The sequence below is a fragment of the Calonectris borealis genome, chromosome 6 (assembly GCF_964195595.1).
Source record: "Calonectris borealis chromosome 6, bCalBor7.hap1.2, whole genome shotgun sequence".
Classification (NCBI taxonomy): Eukaryota; Metazoa; Chordata; class Aves; order Procellariiformes; family Procellariidae; genus Calonectris; species Calonectris borealis.
The window spans coordinates 3225918-3249543 of record NC_134317.1 but is presented as its reverse complement, the minus strand read 5'-3'; the positions used below and the strand labels follow the sequence as shown (position 1 = coordinate 3249543).

Sequence of the window (23626 nt, the reverse complement as noted above, 5' to 3'; positions counted from 1 at the left end):
GGTGTCTGAAATGGACGACCTCACGTCTGAAACCATGGCCTGGAGGGGACAAAATAGAAAACATTGTTTGAGTTTCTTCTATTAACTAAATATCCAACCGATAGAATAAAATAAAATAAAAGTTAAAGTCAGACAGAAACAAAATACAACCTGATGGTTTCAGATTAATTGTTTTTCATTGTCAGGTTTACCCATGGTAAATGTAGAAATAGGACCAATATGTGTGATGATGTGGTCGTTAGTTGTAGAACACAAGTCGCAGTGATTTGTGTTGTTTTCTCCTCCTGTTTGCCAAACGTGGAGTACAGGATTGTTGTTTGGGGAGGTGATGTTACATAGCTATGGCAGCCGGGTTGCCCACAGTCAACTGCAGAGACAGCAGCAAAAAAAGTGCAGTCAATGGCTGCTTCTTATCCTGCGTTGTCTGAAGACTGCATTTTCCTTCCAGCTTCTCCTCAGTATGCTTGGACAAATTAAAATGGGGCATTTTCCAGAACTCATTGATGATTTAATCAAACCTGTTAAGATATACCTTTATATAATGAGTATCCATCCAAGCTCAGGGCAGAAAGCCCAGTCAGCACTCAGCAGGCCAAGAGAGATTTAGCCTACAGATATCACCTCAGTTCTCCTGCTTAACTCTCTGTTAAAAGTAATTAAAACGTTCAATGATAAAAGAAAAATCTGTAATTAAAATCATAGGGCTGCATCCAGCCCTATACAAGGCAGAACCGCTCGTGTCCTTCCATTGCCTCATACAAAAACACATTATTTTGGGGGAGGCCGTCTTGGGTGGTGGTTGAGTTTTGAGCCATAGTATTATGGTGGGATATTTTTAGTTCCATAGGAGCTTCATCCTTTTCTGGATGAAATAAAATTTGAGCCTTCAGATTTTTATGTGAAAGCTGTTCTGCTTCACAGAACTGAATGATTTTAATTGTGGTTTAATATCAAAATAAACGGTATGTGATGCATCTGTGTAAACGTCATTTCCATTTTTATAAATATGAATCAGTGTTTCGTGTTTATAGTAACTGTGCCCTTAATTTCTCACATATGATGATATTCGAGAAGTGGCAATGTTAAAGAATATTGCAGCAATCTAATAAAAGATATTTGAGGTATCTAAATATGGTCAGATGATTTTGTTCATATATTAAAAAAAAAACCTACAAAAACAAAACAAAAAAAACCACAAAAAACAAAACCAAAACGCCCAAACCAACCCTTTGACTACCTTTTTTTGTATTCAAGACCAGACCAAACAGTTAAAACCGGTAATGTACACAAATGCGACCTGTGAGGATTTTGCTTAAAGCAAATTTAAGTCTTTTATACTTTCCAGTACCTTCAGTAGGTTCTCAGGTCCTTATTTTTGTAACTTGGGGGGGGAGGAAGGCAGAAAAGTGATGATTAAAATTCACATATTTGTCAACATTTGAAAGTTAAATAGAATATTGTGTTCACAGAATTGAAGGTGTATTGATGCAGAAGAGAGTATATCTGGGGTAGCATCCGGAAAACTTGCACAGTTTCTAAGTAGCTTTTGAAAGCAAGGTTGTTTTCCGGCAGAATGGAAATAACGTTTTGCCAGTCACAAACTGATTACCAAATTTCAAATATTTACTTAGAAGAAATCTATTCGTTAATTCATTTGAATTTTTCATTGACTAAAGTCAAGAATTCTTGTACAGCCAAAGCGTTTTTAGATTAATTTTTAAATTCTATGATTTAAGAAGCTTTAGAAACAAGATAATTCCCTATATTATGATATTTCTGGTATTAGGTTATGAATATGCTAATGTAAATTAGTATATTCTGACATTTGCAAGTGTGAGAGATTGCATTTAAATAAAGTACAAGGAGTCACTCCATCTGCGTTCTCTATAAACCTGCCTTCTCAGAGTGATGAGCTCTCTCTTTATACTTCCCTCCACGTGTAAATGATGCTGAGCGTGAGATTGCTGATAGGAAACCCTTCAGACCTTCTTATAAAATCTTCTGAAAATAAGGGATAGTTGCTGATTACTGCTACTAGTAGTCTTGGTTTTTTGTGAAAAGTTTCTGATTTTTTCAAAACAGCTATGGACTCTTTGACTACGTGGTTCAAAAGTTCTCAGATTGCTATTATGCTACTGAATAATAGGAAATGTCGATGAATGAAAATTCTCCAGTCTCCTTGCTAGAGGTGCATACACTATTGCCCAGATACATCTCTCTTCCCTTCATACAGAACTGCTTCAGATGTGCTGTTGTGAAGCTTCCAGCTTTCTTAACCTAGTTGAAGCTATAATTTATTTAAATACTATGAAAGTAATGTTTGCTCCTCTTGACAGTTTGCAGTGACTGATCTTGAAGTAGCACAAACTGTAGTTCAAGGTGGAAATACAGTTACCAGTATTTGTTTGGTGTCACCAGAGGCTTTCCAAGTGAAAAGGAGCTTGGAGTTGCACGGGACAGGTTGTTGTCATTGCCAGTCTAAATCCAAATCTAAAACAGCAGTTCTGCCATCCTGTGTGCCGTTCTAGGGTCAGAAGCAGATGGTAAAAGGGTACGCTGCGTATTTTTTGGTTTCTTCTGATGTAATTTTCATGGACTATTACTTCAAGGATTCAACTCCTTTTGAAAAACAACAGTAATGGAAATGCAATGGAAGTTGTACTTTGTCATGTCTTGAAGTTGTCTTTTGTAGTTCTTCATGTGTGATTTCCCATGAGCGTTTGTCCCCAGAGCTCATGTTTTGAAATTTTCTTAGGAGATGCTTCTGAAGAACAATTCTATTTCTAAGGTTTCAGCAGCTTTTTAGCAGTTGATGAATGACTGCTCTGTGATTTTGGTTTGGGGAATGTTTGCCTTTTTCCTGATGTCTTCTTTCCTGCCATGCATGTTCTTGCTGCCTTTTCTGAAACTTCTTTGTTCATTTTGGTACTGTAGCGTCTTCTCATTGAAAAGCCCATTTTAAAGATATCTGGTGCCTATATAGCATCTGCCTGTAGTCTCTGAAGCTTTTATAAATATAAGAAATAGTTACTCTATCTAGACTTGTAAGTCATTTGTACTTCTACGCTCTCCATTCAATATCAGTACTTGATAATCTTTATTGTTGCAAATTTATAACTTTTTTTCCTCATTTACCCAATGTGCCACACTCGCTTTATGTTCAAAGCCTTGACATTGAACATACTCATTTCCCAATTTTTTCAATACCTCAGCTACATTTTTACCTATTCTTTGATATACCAGGTAATACTAATAAATGTATTTCATCTTTATTTCCGTTAATCTCCTTTCTTATTTACAAGTTCAAGCATGCATTTACAACATACATATGTACATATTTTAAACAACTCTAATACGTGTTATCACTCAAAATACTAATTGATGCACTTGTTAGTCCATGTAGTTATCCTAAAAGTTGTTACAAATCCTTTCTTTGCCATTTTTGTCTTTTGTGGACTCTAATCTATGTTTATACCAGAGTTTACCTTACTATTTACGTTAAACAGTCATGAAAATGGAAGTTCTTTTCCCAAATGCAGCAATAGTTTGTGACTACTTAACCAAATTGTCAGATATCCCTAAAAGAGGGATCCTGCAACTATTAATCAGCTCTGAAATAGTACCTGTGGGATCTAAACTTTGTGTCTACTTTCTTCTTTTTTTTTTTTCTGCTTCCCTAAAGGCTGTTAGAGTTTAACTGATGAAATAGTTCAGATTTTAAAATTTAGTAGTCTGACTACTCAGATTGAGGTTGAAGTTTGTGACTCCGTTTCGACATGAATGAAACTTGTTTTAACTGATGAAGCAGTAACTACACTGTGCTTTACACAAGAATGATTTTGACATGCGAATGTTTTACTTGTGTTGAATATTTTTACACTTTACGCATATAATATGTAATTGTAAAATTTTAATTTAAAATTTTATTATTCTATGTCATGTTTGCTTCTCTGAGATTTAGTCAGCCTTATGGGAGGGCTGGTATTGAACTATGGCTGTAAAATCTTAAGGTGGAGCAGAACCTTCAAAATGCTATGACATTCTTGGGCTTATTGTCTCAAAGTTTGTTCCGTTTTATCAGGGAGTAGGGGTAATTCATGAGCTAAGCTTCTGCCTATTAAAAAATAGCCCACTGCTTCTTGAACATTAACATTTTTTCATTTTTAGAGAATTTTCTGTTCTTTGTTTATAGCTGGGGTCAAGGCTTTCTTTCATCTTCTATCAGTCTCAGCTTTGCAAAATTTCTGCCAGCTAGTAAGTAATTTAACTAAGTAATGTTGAAGTTACCAATGAAAGAGTTTTATTCTTCTGGGCAATATTTGCCAAACATTTTGCCTAGGAGATTAAAGTAAACATGTGCAGGAAAATTTGGCTGAAAGTTTTGCAGGCAGACAGGCAATCGTACTGACTTGAACTATCTGTACCAGCCATTCACGCTTTATCCCTGCGATGGACTGTGTGTGTCACGTTCTTTTGCAGTTACTTGTTCATACTTCTTGTGAGAACCCAGTGTCTGTCTGATGCAAGCTTGCCCACAATTTTGTGGAAGAAAATAAATGACATATGTACTATGTTGACATGCAAGAGTAGTGATGGAGCATAATTCAGCTTTTCCACCTGTGGTGCAACTGGTTAAGAGTAGAGAAGATGAAAGTCAGAAGATGTAATCATATTGGACATGAGAACTGAAAGTGCATTAGGCCAAGAGGTTCCTAATGTGAGGAACTATTACCAGACTAAAATGAGATAGTTGTGATATTTTTAGTTTATGAGATTGTTATTGATGTAAAATAAGAAAATAAGGGATGAGAAGGAGAAATCACATCAATAGAGGGATATACAGGTGAAAATGAATGTGATTTAATTTGGGGGGATGGATGCATGAAGAAATATCAGGAGCCCAAACAACTGTGGTCAGAGATAAGAGATCGATTTGGGGAATGGCAGAAAAGCAAAGCTTGAAGAAGAGGGAGGAGACTAGGGAGAAAAGTCATAAAAATAATTAAATTAATAAGGCTTCTAGGTTTTAATGTAAACAAAAATCTCAGTCTCATGTTGTCAGCCTTTGTGTCTGAACTCAGATTTGTGTGGAGGGGAAGAGGCAGCAGCCTATGTTTCTCCTTGCTCCCCCGTGGTTGTCCTGTGGTCTGAAGAGGTCTGGTACGGTCTTCAGGAGAGCCGTGCTGGGTCAGGTCTGTGGCCCATCTGTAGCCCTTTCTGTATCCCGTCTGTGACAACGGATAGCACAGGGGCTTAGCAGAAGTGGATGTATAGAGATATACTTCATTGATTATCAGAACCTCAGATACCATCAGGCATCTAGAAATGAAGCTTGGACTCGCACCACGTGTTTTTAATAGTTACTAATGGATCTGTAGTCCATAACTACTATTTCCTTTTGAAGGCATTTATACTTCTGTCCTCCACATCATATGGCAGCATTAGGGACTCATCACTCAGTGTATTGTTTTTGAGAATATGGGAACATTTTCCCCTTTATATTCCTTGGATCACACAGGAGGTTTGCAGTAGACAGACAAGCGTGTCAGAAATCTCTTCATACAGAAGGCAAGGTGTATGAAGCTCTGCGCTTGTGGCCGCTCCTGGCTTCTCTTGTCTCCCCCTGGCATGCACACCCCTGCACGAGATCCTGCTAGATCGACCACGTCTTCTGGGAAGATAAGTCAATATTCTTGAGACATTCAGGAAATACCCGATGGGAATTGTTGGGGAAGAAGCTGGGGAGGGGCACTGAGGGAACCTAGAGTGGGTTCAGTACGTGCTGGTGATGTAGAAGGAGGCAGGTGAGAGCACCCAGGGAGACAAATGAGAGATTCACATCTTGGAGCTATTTTAGACTATGTTATTCTCCATGGGGAATTCCTATTCAGCTAAGAATGGTGCCATTCTTGTAAAGTATTTCAGTGAAACTTTGTGATATAATTTTATATTAGAAACTATAGTTGAACTACAGAATGTAGAAAATACTACAAGAATTCATCTCATCAAGGCTTTTAAAAATAAATGACTCTTAGTATTGCAGAAGGGGGAACTCTCAAGGTAGCATGAAGTTAACATTGGAGTTTAAGGACAGCCGTAACACTGATTTTAAGTATTTGTATTAATGACTTTGACACCAATGAGAAGGGAGTCCTGACGAACAAAGTTGGGAGGCCTCAGTACAGGGGAAGAAGAAATAGGGCATGAGAGCCAGCTGCCTGTGTCCCTACTGCTTCCTTTTGCATTAGTACTAACATTTTTATAACCAGAAAATGAGTAAAAGCTCATATCTTACCCTCCTTTCCTCTCCCCCAAAGTAGGTTTCGGTCAGATCAGGTGCTCAGCCTGCCTTGCCGTGGTTCATTGCATGGCCCCATAAATGCCCGTGCTAGCAGGGGGAGGTAGTGGGAATGAACGAGTGGGTTTGTGGAAGAGCAAGACTGCCCTTTTCATAAGTAGCATAGACTTACATCAAATGAAGTAAGGGACTGTGGACACATTGCCTAACATAAAATGAGCTGGATCTTTGATGACAGTTGATCCAAAGGTATTTGAACGTGACTGTGTTGGGCCAGAAGCCCTTTAAAAGGGAGAGAGATCTGAAGAGCAGTTCAGTGCCTGAACCAGGTCTGGTGCCCAGTGGGACGGTGATGACGAGAGACCAGCTAAGCACGATACCTTGCAAGAGCCTCATAATATGGAGGAAGTCAAGGCGGGGGTGGGAGGATCATGTGCTTGTGGTGATTTGTGGTTACAGGGCGAGTGGAGACAGAAAGAATTTTTTTGTGTGTGTTACTGTAGCCTGCTGTAAAGCAGTCAAGATTTGGAAACACATGTACTTCTGTAGGGTTTTTTTTTTCCTCCCTAATATGGAAGCCACTTCACCTTCTAAGAATATTAAAAACAAAGATTATTATGATGATTAAATTATAACATTATTTACAGTAAGTGGTAGAAGACCTAAGAAATCCGTAGCATCTGTAGTTTTTGCTAACGACAACAGCGTGACTCAACAACAAACTGACATTGTAACCTCAGCTGCCTAAAAGGACCCAACTTACTTTCAAAATACTTCCTTATGTCTCAAAAGAAAAAAGAAAAACTTGCTGAGGTATTGAGATTGGTTGGCAGTATCTTTCTCTTACAGTACACAGAATTCAGAATATCTCAGACCTTGACAACCAAGAAATGAAAAGTTATGGTACAAGAAAATCCAGATTTAAATCTTCCCCTGCTGAGCTGGCAGTAGCAACTGAAAATTATTTGCATGCTAAGGTGTAGTTGTACTGAATAGTGGAAGGAGCAACTGAAATAGCTAAATGGAGCTGTTGGTTGGATTTAAGGAGATTTATTAAACTTTCCCTGTTCGGCTCTTGTACAGTCTTTCTGCGTGTTTATGCTTCATTTCTACAGTAAATGGGGCCCATTTTCTATCTGTAAGATGAATAGGAGATAGACTGGTGGCTTTACTGGTAGTCAGTCAAAATACAGAGTTGGTCATCATCCAAGGAAGGGGAATTATAAAAGTGTGTTTCCACCTGGTTGGAGGGTATGGAGAAGGCAGAGGCACACTTGTCCTGGAGGTGCACAGCGAGAGGCAATGGACACAAGTTGGAAAAAAGGAGATTCCAGTTAGATGTAAGGAAAATAAAGTCACTGTGAAGGTGGTCAGCCACTGGAGAGGTTGTAAAAATCTGTTTTCAAAGGCATGTGAAACTTGCTGCGTCAATGCCCTGAGCGTCCTGATGTAGTTGGACCTCCTTGTAGCAAGAGGTTGGACTGGAGACCTCCAGGGGTCCTTTCCAACCAGCATGTTTCTGTGATTCTAACCTATAATAAGTGTAGGTTTTCTGTGGAATAAGTGAAACCTGAGGTTATAGGCCAAATGTACTCTGCCTTAGGTAAACATACATTTACTGCGGGTAACTCTGGCTCATGACCATGATGATTCTAGTATTTACAGGCCTCCACCTCTGTTCTGCAGTGTTCCATATGGCCTTATCTCTCCATGGTTACCTTCGTGTGCTCTGTGTATGATAAACTACCAAAAGAAGCTCCTTTCTATTACCATGTTATCAGTGCCTGCCTTTTGCCAGCACAAGTGTTTGTATGATGAATTACATCAAGAAGTTAATCCAAGTTATGATTAGTATAGCAAGAAAACAAGTTAGTTTTAAGGGTCAGCTCCTGGTGCAGTTGATTGTGTTAGTGGTAGGGGAAGGGTGAAGTGTACGGCAGAAGCAGATGAAGTGCAGAAAAAGTAGGAAAGCTTCCTCCAGCAGTAGCACCAGTAGTGGAACGTGAAAATGCAGAAATCTGATATCAATTTCTGATAGATAATAAAGTTACCTTTACTCTGTGCTAATTATTTTTTCTTGATCCAAAACAGGCTTATTGCCATAACACTGCTTTCAAGTGGCCAGAATTATCTATGAATATACAGACATTTATCCAGGTTGATTTCATATAAATCCCCATCATTGTATATTTACTTTGCACAGCAAAAATATTTAAAATTTCTGTAAATAAGGTTTTGGGTTGGGTTTTTTGGTTTGGTGACATTTTGTGTATATTTTCATGTTTGCATTTATTTGCCGTCTATAGGTTACCAAAATCGGAGGATTTCAGGAAATACCTGGTTTCTTAGGATTTTAATACCAAAGCTTCATGCATCCTGGTGTGTGAGAGCTAGACAGGAATACCAAATTTTAGGACCTCAGTGCAATCCGCTGAAAAGGATGTAACTGATTGCATGACTTATAGCCATTTCTTTGTGGACACTCACTCCAAGGGGTTCCAGCCAGATGATTTAGTAATACTACTTCTGGGCTAAAATGGTGGTTTGCCTTATTTATCAGAGACACGTGAATGTGCCTTTGTCTGGTCTCTTAAGGAAGTAATTTTATGGAAAGACTAAGAAAAGAGAACAGGCAAGACAAGACTTAACAGCCTACATATATCTGAAATTGTAAACAACTAAAGATAAAAAGGAAATATTCGGGCTAGCGCAGGGGCTTATAGCTAGAAATAAAGCAGTGAAATGAAGAAAGAGAAGATTAAGGCTAAATGTCATGAAGGAGCATTCTGCAACAGTAGTGGTTTTTTAGATGACTCTTCCAAAGAAAGCAAAGAAAAAACTATTTCAGGACAAAGGCCCTTTTTTTGCTTTTTCTTCCCCCCCGCCCCGTTTCTTTCCTTCAGCTTAACCACTCAATGTAAAATAATCTCATATGGGTATATAAAAGAATGTATTAAATTTTTGAGGCATGAATGTGAATCTCTGCATCCTTGAGAGTTGCTGTGATGATGCCTGAATGCTGCACAGCTTTACAGAACCGAAGGCGCGGTTTTTGCCGTCGGGATCTCGCAGTACAAAGTTCTGATCCTGTAAATGAGTCGATGGTGGTAGGTCTGTACACAGTGTGCACTTCACCAGCTTCTGCGGGACTTTGTGAGAATGGAGAGATCTGTGTAGTTCAGGATTTAGTTTTAGGTAAGTTGAAAAAACTGAGAGTAAAAACTGTTCGGGCTGAGACGAAGGGAGGAGGACAGGAAGAAATTATTAAGCCTTTATAGGAGTTTTTTGCTTTCTTTTTTGAATGCTGTTGCTTTATTTACCATCAGTAGGACCTAGATGGCGATTCTACTAGTACTTTGTACTATTTCACTTGAGATTAGAATAATTCTATAAGAGCAAGAAGGGGGTATGTATTTGTGGGCTGTTAACCACCAGTGGGAGGTAAAGAAATAACAAACCAAAATCCTGAATTTAAACTTTTAAATGGGTTAAATAGATGACAATTTTTAACAATATCATTATTTTGACGTGGCTACTCTTAGCTAAGCCTTTGAAAGCTTTTGATGTCTTTCTGTAAAAAAACTTCTAGTATTATCTCCAATGTCATAAAATTCTTGCAGATGAAAATTGCTTTGCTGGTTTAAACTGGTGATTTAAACTGGCATTGGCAACACTGCCATAAAAAGGATGCTTCTGCAGTTTTCTCCAGCAGCCTAGCTGGTTGGAGAAATTTCTACCCACTTCCTCTTGGCCATTCATTCTTTCTCCACATGAAGATTTTCTCCCCTTTTTTACTTGCACCAGTGAAAAGTGCTTGTGGTGGTGTATCTGTGGGCTAATGAAATGGTGCAGATAAAACAATTTTTTATGTTTTTATTGGGCAGAGGAGGGGAAGGTGATTAGTTGGATTCTGCAAAATTTCCTCTGATAGGTTCAGGTTTTGTTTCTTAGAGGTTTTTTGTTTGTTTTATTTGTTTGTTGTTTGCTGTAAGCCCGAATAATTTCAGTGCTATGGTTTTCAGTGTGGCTCTGCAAATATTTGTTTTGGCACATTGGGGCGATTGAAGCGCTGTAAGGGCCAGGTGGGAAACGTGCAGCTGAGGACCGAGCAGCAATTCTGTAACAGGCGTGATACTAGAGAGGATATACATGCAAAAATGTCCTTGGATTTTCCTTTTTCCCACATATATATTTCCAGTCTTCTACGTATCCCAAATAACCATTAGAAACTGATGAAGATATCTGTTAAAATATGCAGTGCTTCTAAGAAACTTTTAAGTGCTGTAGCTGAAGATGAAAGTTGTTTCTAAAATTGTTTGAAATTGTTAGAGCCATCAACATCACCTTATTCTCATTTTCAACAATATAACAGTAAACTTGGGATTTTTTCCTTTACTTTCTGCACTTGTCTGAATTTGAGCAGTGTTCCAGCTGAACTCTGAAATCTGACAGTCGTCACTTCCAACCTGGTAATGAAGTGTCGCCTGGGTGAAACTGGAGACTAGCCTGGCTCCAGACCTCTTACGGATTCGCTTCATATTTAAAGAAGAGATGTTATGTGATATTTTGTCCGATGTAACAAAAATAGTTAAATCTCTCCTTAAGATTTAAAACACAACTTTTCCTTGGGCTCAAATGCCTCTTTGCTGCCCCGAGAGGGTCGCTTGAAATGCAGACACTCCATCTTTCCCTTTCTTCGAGAGCAACCTGTCTTATCAATTACATCCATAAAACAGCATTTACTATGAATACCGTTTCTGCTGTTAGACTGTGAAGAGACGAACTGCATACCTGATATGTCTGGATACTAAGGAAGTTAAGCAACACAATCCTTGTAATTCCTCCTGACGACTGTGAAACAGGGATGTGATGATTATGGTCCTCCTGGGAGATGTCTTAAAAAATTAACAAGGTCATTTTCTTAACAAAAATTTCCAAACCTCATTTCAACCAAGTAGGAAGGGAACACTGCTTTTATCTGCTTCTGGCTTAATTGTCCGTGCGCCTGGTGTGGAGATGTCATCATGCGATAGCAGTGCCGCTAACGCAGAGAGGTGCCTCTCAAACCCCTGGGAAGAAGCAGGCAGTTTCCCTGAAAGATTTTCTTTTTAGCAAAGATAAGATGGAATGAGTAATGATGGAGACTAAACTGATAAAGGCAGAAATATCAGAAGGAATCGCAGGCTAAAGCCAGAATTTTTAAGATGCATCTTCAGAGCTGGAAAGGCCATTCAGAAGAAGTTACCTACATCGCCAAGTCCTTTAATAGCAGATGATCTTTTCTCCGCAGAAGAATAGAGCTCTGAGTTTTTAACTGAATGTGCCTTAAACAGGGATGTCTGGCAGTGTCAGGTTGGCCTCCTGAGCTCCGGAAGGCACAGGTAGCCTAGAGAAGCTTGGTATCACTGAACGTCTGAAGGTTGGATACAGGATTTGAGAGCCATACAGCAACAAGTACTCCCTCCCTGATGCCTAAATCCACTTTGTTAATAGTGCAAAATTACAATTGAACTAAGCTGATTAAATGGCACAGTAGATTTGACACACAGAAACAGTACTGTTAATCTGGCAGCCAAATATATTGGAGGGGAAATGAGGTAAAAAAAAAAATTACAAAGTCCATTCAGAATTATGATTTTCCTTATTTTTTTAAAAGAAAAAAAAGAGAGCGAAGACAAAAACCTACTAAGGCTTTTCCTTTTTTTAATGTGTCTAGAAAGTCTGCTTTTCAAGAAGGCAGCACAGTGAACTAGGAGGAAATAGGATTTTATCTTTTATTTAACCAAGAATACAGGCATAACTTCAAAGAAATTTGCTATTAAAAAAACAATTACATTATTACATTCGAGGAGTATTCTGAAGTTTCTTGGAGTCATTTGCAGGTTCCGTGGGACTGATCTGTATGTACTGCGCACATAGTTGAAAAGGGAGGTAAATTCCTTTCTCTTAGTAATACAATCATCTCACAAGCTATTTTTTATTAAATTAGACCTGTGTAACGAAATTGCTCCTGATGCCTTTTGTGGATGCTCCTAAATCATCAGCTAAATAGCAGCTGATCTAAGTTTGGCAAAAGGAAGAAATGAAGTTTTGGAAGATGATACTCATTGTTCCTGAGAGTAATCAATCAGAATTTGATACTTGTATACGGTCTTGTTTTAAAAGCATTGTAATTATGGCAGTGCTACAAAACTTATGTTTATGGAGGAGAAAAAAAAAATAGTAAATATGACCCATACTTTGAGCTTAAACATTCTGTGGATTTTACTTGTAGAATGAGTACCATTTCCCTTAATTAAGCTAAACAGCAGGATTAAAAAGATCACTTTCCCAACTTTTTTCTAGTATCATTAGAAGCAAAGGTAAAGCAAAGTAAAGGCAAATTAGCTTACCTGACCAATTAGCGAATTGTTTTCTTCTGTTATTTCCTGTTTAATTCATGCTTTCGATAACTACTCTTTGTCTTTAGAAAAATCTTTCCTGTGTTCTAGGGGTCTTTTTCAAAGCAACACTCGGACAATGAGACATGTTGGTATTTAGGGCATGTCCCCAGCTTTCATCTGCTTTTCCTTACCTTTCATGTTTGTTTTTTGCCATTGTCAGAACCTGCGGTGCCTCCTCTTTGGTATCCCTAGCAGCAGCTGCTTGTGTATTTGTTTCAGGAGGTGGGTGGCCCTTCTGTCCTGTGGTTTTCCAGACATCAGGGCGAAGGGAAAGCAGGTAGAGTAATAGGTATATGTGAATGTAAAACCTGAAAAAGTGGGTGTCAGGCTTATTTATTCGGATACATACATTAAAAACATTTTAATCTACATAAAAGTCTTACTAGATTTCAGTTTGGTGAATGTGCACCGCTAATATAAAGAAATATTCCTCTGTTAAATCTTGTGGGATTTGGGGGCACTTGTGAATTAATTTGTTTCTGGGAGTTCCATCAAAAGAGAAATCCTTTGTAAAACTACAGATGTTAAAATAGAGACAAAAAATGGTTCTTGTTCTGGGACATTATATGCAGTTATTAGCGGTTGAATAATATTGAAGTCAAAATGCAGAAAAGACTCCTGAAACCTACTAACTATGATTGTAAGATTTCAGAGAAACACTTTTCCTAGACCTTTCTGGTTCGTTTCCTAAAAATAAATAAGATATTTATAGATTTATGGAAATATCCATATAGTTTTACTTAAAATTTCACCAAGACTTACTGCTTAAACATTAATAGAGGTTAAGTAAATGACAATGACCAAGAGAACACAGACTAGTGTAGAGACAGAGGATGCCCCCCGCCTTGGTAGTACCTGTAACCAGGCAGAACAACTCGCCCTTTCATACTGCTATGAATGCATCTATTACACTTGGAAATCCAGTGATTCCATAGGAGTTTTCATTTTAAGTCTTCTACCTAAAATGATTTTTGAGGATTTAGCGCTGCCCTGTTCCGAATCCCCTGCCACACGGCAGGAGCTCTGTACGTGCGCAGACACCCACACTCTGGTCCGACAGCGGTTGCCATCCTATTTCTTGTAGTGCCGTGACCCTCTCATGTTTGTGCGTTTTTGTTAGTGGTTTGGGTTTTTTTTTTTTCTGTCAGGTGGGAAAGTCATGTGGCACAACAGGATATTGAACTCCTTTCAGAGTCTGGCCAGAGGTAAAAAAGGACTATTACTCTCCTGAATGCCATGTATAATTGGTGCTATCGGACATCTGGCTAACCTGGTACCTGATATTAACGGGTGACTCTGCTGAACACATAACAGGGGCTGTAGTGATGTCCCTACGTCCTTCTTCATTTGGTACCCAGTTTTCTACAAAGCAGTAGCGTTCTACCTATTGGTATTTGAAACGTGGTATAAAACTTTGCAGTTTGTGCTGAATAATTATGCTTCAGCTAAATGAATGGAAAAATACAGTTGAATGGAAACCGTCACAAGATCAGCCAATTAATACAATTATTCTGTTGCATTTGATTGCCTTTTCTGTTCTTTAAAGAAGACAGAAAATAACACAAGACATATCTGAAGAGAGATGCATTTTTTTCTTTTTGCTGTGTAATCATCACAAATTCATAAGTTCTTAAATTTACAGCATTTTGTGCTTCTAAATGTTTCAAATTAAATTTTGGAGGAGAAGAATATTTCTTCAAACAATTGAGGCTCAAGACTCTGCCATTTTTTCCATTTTAAAAGAAAGTCTCTGAAGAGATGTCAGTGTTTTATCTGCTGTGTAGTGTGTCCTCTTTTCAGTTTTTGATTCAGTGTCATGATTTTTGGTATTCAGTGGTTGAAAGCACAAGAACACTAATTATTTTATAGTAGTGAATGTCAGTACACATTTTTTTCAAAATCAACCAGAAATAGAACTTTAGTCCAACTTGTAACATCTTTGCAGGTTTTAAATGCAAGTATTGGTAGGAAATAGCCATTCAGAAACTAAAGCTTTGTATCTACAGTTCTATAATGCAGTTCCTTCAGTCGTTAGTTCTACATTTAGGAAAATTGTTACTATGACATCAGTTCTCTACAGATTTGTTATAGACATAGACTGCCCTCGAGCTATAAAATGCTGTTAGGGTGATAGTGACTGCCACAAATCGGAGGTGAGTATTTTTGGAACCATCTAAACAGCAGAGGAAGAATGTCGTGTTATAAAGCATAACTCGCACAGTTATAAAAAATATTTTTCTGTTTTCTTTCGTCAATCCAAAAATAAACACTAGGTAGTATTGCTAATCTTTTCATTCATTTTTCTTGATTTACGCATGTCCTGGTAAACCAGGACAACGCATTTTTGCATTTTCAAAAGAATTTCAACTATGTTTGCAGTGTTGTAACAAGAAGATTACAGTTGACAGAAATTTTGTATTTTGTTTCCAACTGTGTCACCAACATACCAAGAATTTGAGGAGGTCACTAAATCCCTCTGCCACAGTTTTCTGTTAGTAAACTAAGAACTCTGTCGTCTTCATATGGCTTACGAAATAAATTATGTTTGAGAGTATATTTTGAGATACGTTAGGTGTTTGGATGAATGGTAGAGATACAAAGTATTTTCTTTTGTATGTGGAAAATTTAAAAAGGTCAAACCCATCTTTTTTGAGAGAAAGATTCTTCAAGTTTGCTGATACCTCATCTCCGGTGAAAGGTGAGGTATGTGTGACTGATCATTTAGCTGTTATTTAGTAAGTCAGACTACAAAAGAGTAGTTGGGTGAACTGTGAATAAACCTCATTACGTTGGCGGTGGTCCCTTAACTACAAATGAAGTATATATTTAGTAAACTCTACTCACTTCTGTGACCTAGTTTGCTGTGGATAATAATTTTGTTAGGGCAGCACTGGGCTTGCTTTTCCCCAACTTTTCCCCTGTTTAACTTGCATGAAAGAGGAGTTCTTCCCATCTCTCATCTTAATTTCTGGGCTACTCATAGCAAGGCAAGGCTCTCCCATTGGTGTCAGTAGTAGCTCCTGGTTCCCACCCTGGCTTCACTTTGGTCTGCTCCTGGTCCTCCTCCATTTCCCATGGAAGCGCTCAGAGTTTCCTGGTTTGTCGTTCCTCTCTGATAAACTAAGAGTTTAAACCCTCCATTCTTCATCTTCCGATAGCTGCGGATGATACAGATACTGGTTGGGCAGCCTGACTCAGAGACCAGCTGAGATGTGAAATAAATTGATGCAAAAGCTTCTGCATGCATACTCAGTTGAATGAGTCATAACTTCTGTACTCATGTAAAGCACTCTAGCTTATAAGAGCATGCTCTACTATTAAGGTAGTATCAAATAAGTGAGGATGAGAAAGAAAAGTCTAGATGCTGTGTTCACGTGTTAGCGAATGATGTGGCAGAATATAATGCATGGCGGGGACTGAAGTGAAGGGAGCTCACTTCCTTAGGGGTTAGGTTGATAAAGGGTTTTGGGGAGGGGTTCTTCTAGTTTGTTCTACCCCTTACGTAGGCTCAAGCATAGTTTCAGTTTTCTACAACGTACAGCCTAAAGTCCTATGACGCTCCAGAACATGGTTGCACATTAGACAATCTCCATGGAGAGTTTTGCTTTTGCTAATGGTAGAATTAGAAGTTACACTGTTCAGCTTTAAAGAGAGATTAGCTGCTAAAAAAGTATTTAGAAGTAACCTAGAAAGGAGGGAAATGTAGATATTCATGTTTGGAAGAGAAATGGGATTTCTTTATAATGTAGTTTGTATCTCATTGAGGGCTGTTTTTTTTCTTCCAGAAATATTGTTTTGTTTCTCAGAACTTTTAATAGTAGTGGGATTTTGACTACATTTAAAAAATAAAGTATCAGTTCTCTATCTACATAGAGAAAATACATTTTTGTATTTTATATATGCTTATAAATATAATATTTAGATGTATGCACATATGGTTTAGACTTAAATACTGCAAAAAAAAAAAGAAAAAAAACCATATAGGCAAGTATCTGTTACAGAAACAATGCCCAAATTGAAGCAGTCCCACACCGCAGCATTTTGCCCTGAGGACTGCGGTGAGCTGCATCGCCAAGTGCCGCTTTGCTCGGCGCAATGACAAAAGAAGTTTCATTAATGACGCGGGCCCAAGTGCTGCTGGAGAATGCTTGAGAACTGCGAAGACTGGCCTTCACCAGCCTACCAGTGATAAAATTAGTGAGGCTTTCATACTTTTAGTTAAAATGTCTTTTTTTTCTAATGCTAATTAGAAAGTTCATTTACATTGGTGTCAATAAAATGGTAAATAACAGTTAAAAGCAGGATGAAATTCTTTCTTAGAACAATATTGGAGCAAAGTCATCTGTCACGTGATGTCATTAGTTCTTGCTTGCTCGTCTGACAAAAACAAGACGGACCTGGTTTACTTATTTCTCACTTAAAACTATTAATTTCAAAAAATATTGAGGCTGCCTTTTCTGCATTGTTGTAGAACAAAAAAAGAAACTCAGGTGGTTTTCCTCCTAGTTCTTTTATGGTGGTATGCCTTTGCAACTGAGTTGAATCATCTCGCGGATTCTAAAATCTAAAAACCTTGGTAGGGATCGTGGTGCATTTTGTGCAGTGCTTATTCCCGTTGCTTTCTTCCTCTTCCACTGCACACATCAGGTGTGATCACCAGTAAGCGAAGTATGGGTGTAAAAATAGAAAGCTGGAAAACAAAGATCCCTTCCGTGTTTTTCAAATCTATTAGTCCTTTAAATTTGTCGCTAAAAAAAAACATTTAGAAAAGACTTTCAGTTACCTTTGTGTAGCTATATGCAGATATTCTATTATGCATACTAAAATTTATAATGTTTTCTGTGTACATTTATCTTAGTGTGAAATAATCTTCATATGACTGTAAGTTTGGTTTTTTTCCTCACAACTAAGACAGACATACCTCCCAGAGGCAAATGACTGATGGAGATTGCAAAGCCTTTGTAGTATTTCTATGGTAGGGCCTCTCGCATATAGAATCATAGAATCATAGAATAATTTGCGTTGGAAGGGACCCTCAAAGGTCATCTAGTCCAACCCCCCTGCAAGGAGCAGGGACATCTTCAGCTAGATCAGGTTGCTTATATATTCCCTTAATCTAAAAGAAAATGGTCTGAAATTTTGCACCTATCCAAGCTAATGGGTTTCTTTTAATACCTAAACATCTATATGAAGCCCAGGCATGTTTTTCACCCATGTGATTTAAAGTAACACATGTAACTTCATCAAAGTTACTTTTGATTTATGCCTGTGCAGAAGTTGGCTCTTCCAAGAAGCTGATTTGCTGAAACTAATGCAAATATTTAATTCCTGAGGTTAGAGTGTCTTTTGTTTGCATTTGTGATATTCTGATTAAAACCAAACCCCCAGCATGGGGTGGGTGCAGACAGTTACCATAACTCACGGAGAAGCAAGGTTTCGCCATCAAGGACCGGCCCAGAGACTCACCTAAAGAAATTCGGTCGTGGGGTCAGGTTGGCCTACGCTGTATCGTTTTCTGCGTTCAAGTTATTTTTGTAAAACATTTGAACAATACTTTGTGCCGTTGTGTCAATAATAGCGGAAAATCTACCTTATCCCAAATAATACAAAAATAGAGTTCAAGAGCTATTTCCAGTGGGAACAAATGGAAAGCTAATGATATTGGAAAAATGTATTGATGTTTTTACATAGCTATACAATAAAATATTTAGGTTAAAAATAAATCTGATGGGTTTAAGACTTAGTGGCACCCACGAGCGTAAAAAATAATGTCTAAAAACAATTTATTATTTTTCCCCAATGATTTTTGAGCATTTACTTTGAATGATTATTGTCATGTGTTCAGATGGTTTAGCTTCTTCAAAAGTTGCTGTTTGGGAATAAATTAACGAAAATATATTTGGGATTTAGAAAGTTTCATATCTCAGAAGATGCTAAATGTTGAGTTGTATCTAAATAAATGTTTTGTCCCCAGTCCAGGAAGGAATTTAAAAAAAAAAAAAAATCAAAACAGATTCTTACATTTGAGCAGAGACATATGTTTTGTGGGTTGGCACCAGACTAGGATGCAGAATCTTGTAGAACCAAGTCTTCATACTCTAGGATATTTAGAGGAACAACATTCAAAACAAGGTGCTAGAGAATTTAACAAAAAAAAAATAGAGAATATAGACTTTCTTGAAGACGGAAAATGTCTGTTTTGAGTCTCTTTATGACTGTCCCTTTGTTTCTGGTGCCATGTAACTGTCTATTTTGTGTCAGTGTCAAATGACGTACAGGAATCAGATATTGTAAATAAGATAACATGTTATTAAAAAGAAAATGTTTTAATTTCATTGGTAAAATCACATTAATTGAAGATGAGATCATAGTGACTCCTTCTGGCTGTTAGGATGATGATCATAAAATCATATGAAGAAAAAATAACGAAACAGTTGCGTGCCATTCAGCAAAATGAACAGGTCCTAAAAGATTTAGAAGATTCCCCTGAAACATGTGGTTTAACACAGAAGAAGCTTTTTCCTTGTCATGCAATGCTCAAACTCCTTTGAGAAGGCTTAGAGGTTTTGAGAACAAAATTAGTGATACCCTTATAATTATTGCAGTTGTTATGTATGGGAGAAAGGTGATTAAATCTGATCAGAAATAACATCTGCAATGGGAGCAGAGTTTAAATATCTGGATTTTGGTTGTGCAGTTCAGTGCCAACGAAAAAAGAAAATATCATCTATTAACACAAAAGGCAAAGTGAGAATTATTTACTTGTCAGGCAAAAAAAAAAAAATCTTTTCAGTGGCACTTGAAAAATCTGGAGAGATTTGGGTATGATTCAACTTCTTAAGAAAATTGAATGCTAAGTTTGAAGGGCAATTGATAGCCTCAACACTGAATTACATGCGCAAAGTCGCTTTTAGGGAAAACAAGTCACAGACTCTGAACCACTGTGAAGATTAATTGTTTAAAATGGCACAATGAAATGTTGCCTTCATTTCCCTGTAGTTGCTCCGAATTATGTGTTCTCCCTTTAAAAAAAGTGGTTTTTTTACTCCACTTCCCAGTGCATCTTCAGTTTTAAGATCTCCCTGTCAGGAGATGTGTTTTCTGGTTTGTAATCACTGATAAGTATCTTCCATGCTGAACTTATTAAAGAAATCTGTTGATAGGTTCTGCTTTGGCTTCTGTACCAGTTTATTTCTCTGACTTTATTCGTTTGCAGTATAAAACAAGTAAAGTACAGTCAAAGCCAAGCATAGCTAACAAAAGAAGCGTATGTCATGACTGCACAAGATGTAGACCTGTTGAATTAAAGGTGATTGTTTTGGGTTTAATGTTGACGTGGCATACCTTAATGCAGCAACATTTGGTGTCTTAGATCGGGTTGTTTAGTGACTTTGAGCAGCTCATCAGCAGAACTTGTTTGCCTGTTTGTTTCGCGGACTACTTCTGTGCACTTCAAGGCATTTCATTAGCCTTAGATTATTTGAAACACTTTTTTCCATTCCTCTCCTGCCCCTCAACCCTGTCTTGAACCATATCTGAAAATGCAGTGGCAGTCTGCTGGGGCAGCGTCGTTTTCGGTTCCTACACAGCAGCTTTTTAATACTGTAATAGGGTCATTTTGTATCTGGTTTTTTTTCCCATACCAATCCGTCAACTCTCATTTTAGCAAGCATCAAGGCACACTGTACATCCAATTTCTTTTTCAGATTTTTCATTAGAAAAAGAGAGTTAGCATAATCATAGTATAGCCTATGCAATTTTATTTCAGAGACTGATCTGACAGTTACTTTTTCTGCAAGGATTTTAAATTTTTGGAAGCACTAGAAAGAGCAGAGAGTATCCATTTAAGTATTCGATAACTTGCAATTTTGTGGAAGAAGTTGATTTGAAAGGTGTTTATTCTCAGGTGATGGAAGTTGGGGGGGTTAGATTGACTTCAGAAGAAACAAACATGGACAATTCAGTTAAAGCATTATGATAAAGCTGAAATGAAATAACTTTTTGCATTGATATAAGCAAACTGCAAAAACTTAGTGTTTTTGCTATTAGAGGTATTTAACTATTATGGCTTTAAGCAGCAATAAATTGTCCACAGAGCCTGCTAAGTGATCTGGTGATCTGATCACCTTTCCACACGTGTCCTGACTGCTGGCAATCAGATGTCCCAGGCCTGCAAATAAATAAATGAGTAAATAGCTAAATCACATTTGAAAAAAATATATATTCAAGATGAATTAGCTGCTTGTGTTAACCCAAGTTGGATTGCTGCTGTGGTTGTATGCTGTCAGGAGTCAACAAAAGGTTTTCCTTTGCTCAGAGCTGGATTCCTCCGTAATCTGAGAAAGACTAAACCAAGGGGAATTGACTGAGTAGAGGTGAAAATTGTTTACAGGACAAAAGCTTTTTGACTTGATTAGTCTTCTAGTTAATTGCATCGTTGCTAAATGAGGACTGAAAGATTTCAAAAGTTTTGCAGCGTATGTTAGGTTATACAGGGACCAGTGGGGCTTAATTTTGTATATAGTGTCGAGCATGTACATAAGGGTTGGTTATACTGACTTACAGCTGTTATGAAACTTTCTGTCTCACATTACACAGCTATGCTTTGAAGTTCCTTCATTAATGTCAGGACATTCTGGACATCAGGAAACACCTTTTTACTGTGAGGGTGGTTGACCGCTGGACCAGGTGGCCCAGAGAGGCTGTGGAGTCTCCATCCGTGGAGATGTTCAGAGTCCAACTGGACACAGTCCTGGGCCACCAGCTCTAGGTTGCCCTGCTTGAGCAGGCGCAGTGGACTAAATGTTTTCCAGGGGTCCCTAGCAAGACCTCAATTACTCTGTGGAAATTTTATTGTGGTTATAATGGACAAGTTGTTTCTCTTTCAGTGAAAGAAGTTGAGACCTGAAAAAAAAAAATTGTAGCTATTGGCCATTTTTTGAGCATTGGTTGATTCCAAAGTACATACATAGACTAGTTCATTTGATTCTGACCTTACCATAAGCATAGTAAATTTTTTTTTAATTCATTTTTCCATAGTTACAGTACTGAAACACGAAAGCAGGACTAATAAATTATACTGTATGGTTATACTGTTGAATAATGTGGGTTTTTTTAAAACCATAACTGGCAATTTTAGGGACATTGTCTTAAAGTTACCTTTAATTGGGCTTTTCAGAGTTTAGGGAGGTGGTTTAACGTTTCATAATCTATTAGTGCTTATAATATAACACACTTCAATACTAATTTTTAATTTTATTTGTCTTTTCCAATCTTTAACTCATGGGATGATTACTGCTGCTGTTATTTTGGTTTGAGAACAGTGAATTTCCCAAGTTTGGTATATTTAGTCTTAAATATACTAATGCGGAGTAATTGTTATATGCCCCAAGTAGATAAATGCCTTCTCATGTAATGGCTCTGGTGCTTGTCTATTTGTTTTTAACAGCAGCTAATAAATTCATGTATTGTATGACATGCACAATTTTACTTTGTGCCTTCTTAATAAATAAATAAAATTTTAAAAAATCCTCAGTCTAGTTGCAACTAACCTGGCTTATGTACTGCTTTGTGGTGTTTTTCTTCAGATCCTTATTGACGATGGTGGTCATTGGAGGCATAAATATTGAAGAATATATCATTTACAGACAAGATCTTTGAAATCTGTTTCCTTCAGAGAGCAAAGGTAAGTAAAATAATCTATATTATGCATTTGTATATAAGTAATAAGATAGATAGATAGTTTTTGACCTCAGAAATAACCAAAATTGAACAGCAGCTGAAGTTCAGGAACCTGACTAGTTTTAACTTTTTTTAGTAAGTTTATTTATCCTACTAATGTGAAAAATAAATTATATGGAAGGAGCTCAGTTTCTTTTCCTCCTTTTAGTTACAAGAATATGAGTCCTTAGCTTGGTTTTTTTTCTGCGTTTAATGTTATTCCTTATTCTTTCGTTCTCACGAGTTTTTCGAACTACAGATTATTTGCAATATCTGTGTGGTGCTGATGAGAACCAGGAATACCTTATATGTTAAAATCTGAAGAGTAGTTGGGCATGGGGATTACTAGTCAAAAAGACAAAAGTTATGAGAAAAGAAATAGCCAGCAACACACAAAGTAAAATAGTGGTCAATCTCTTGAAGATTTCTATGGAAGTTTAGAATTGTGATTTCTTTTTAATTAAATATTAGAGACACGAATCTGATGTGCACTCTGCTTGTACTATTTATTTTGAATGTGTGGACTTTTGATCAAAATAAATGTTAGATATTCAGGAGAGTTTTTTGTTTCTGTATTATTTTTTCTGTTTTGAAACTAACTGTATAAAACACTCTAGGTAATATGGGAAGAATTTTTTCTGGTATGGAAATAGAGCTAATTTTCCCACTCATTATCTGCTGTTAATTTAATGTGTGGCAATATCTGAAATTTAGTGATGATTATATGGCAGTAGATTTTTGGTTAGCTGTACAGCTCATCTATGAGCAAACCAATTAAGACATAATTTCAGAATATAATTGAACTCCTAATGGGGCACTTTAATTCACCAGAAATTTACATATTTGCCTGCCTTTGTTTTAGTAGACAGGTCCAAAATGAGGGTACAGCTTAATTTTTGAACTTCTGAATACAGCAACTTCATCTGAGACTTTTCAAAATGAAGCATGTAAAATGCCGTTCAATAAGAGGATGGATAAGTTCATGAATAAGCTACTTAGTTCTCAGACCTGAACTTTGAATAGCTCTCATTAGTTTTTTATTTGAAGAATAAAACTTACCGTGGTGTTAGGATGCTATGGCCCTATTGATATTCTTCTCACCTGCAGTGCCACACCGTGCGATGCAACACAGTGAAAACAAATCTACTTAGTACAAAGTTTGTTC

At 37.4% G+C, this 23626-nt stretch overlaps 1 protein-coding gene across 13 annotated transcripts in view; it reads left to right on the top strand.

Moving 5' to 3' along the window:
- Positions 1–23626, top strand: part of MBD5 (methyl-CpG binding domain protein 5) — a 152327-nt gene that overhangs the window by 29403 nt on the left and 99298 nt on the right. For all 13 annotated transcript variants that reach the window (XR_012674035.1, XR_012674034.1, XR_012674033.1 and 10 more), the window contains exon 2: positions 22329–22426. The gene's annotated coding sequence lies outside the window, so the exon portion shown is untranslated. The remainder of the gene's footprint in view (positions 1–22328; positions 22427–23626) is intronic.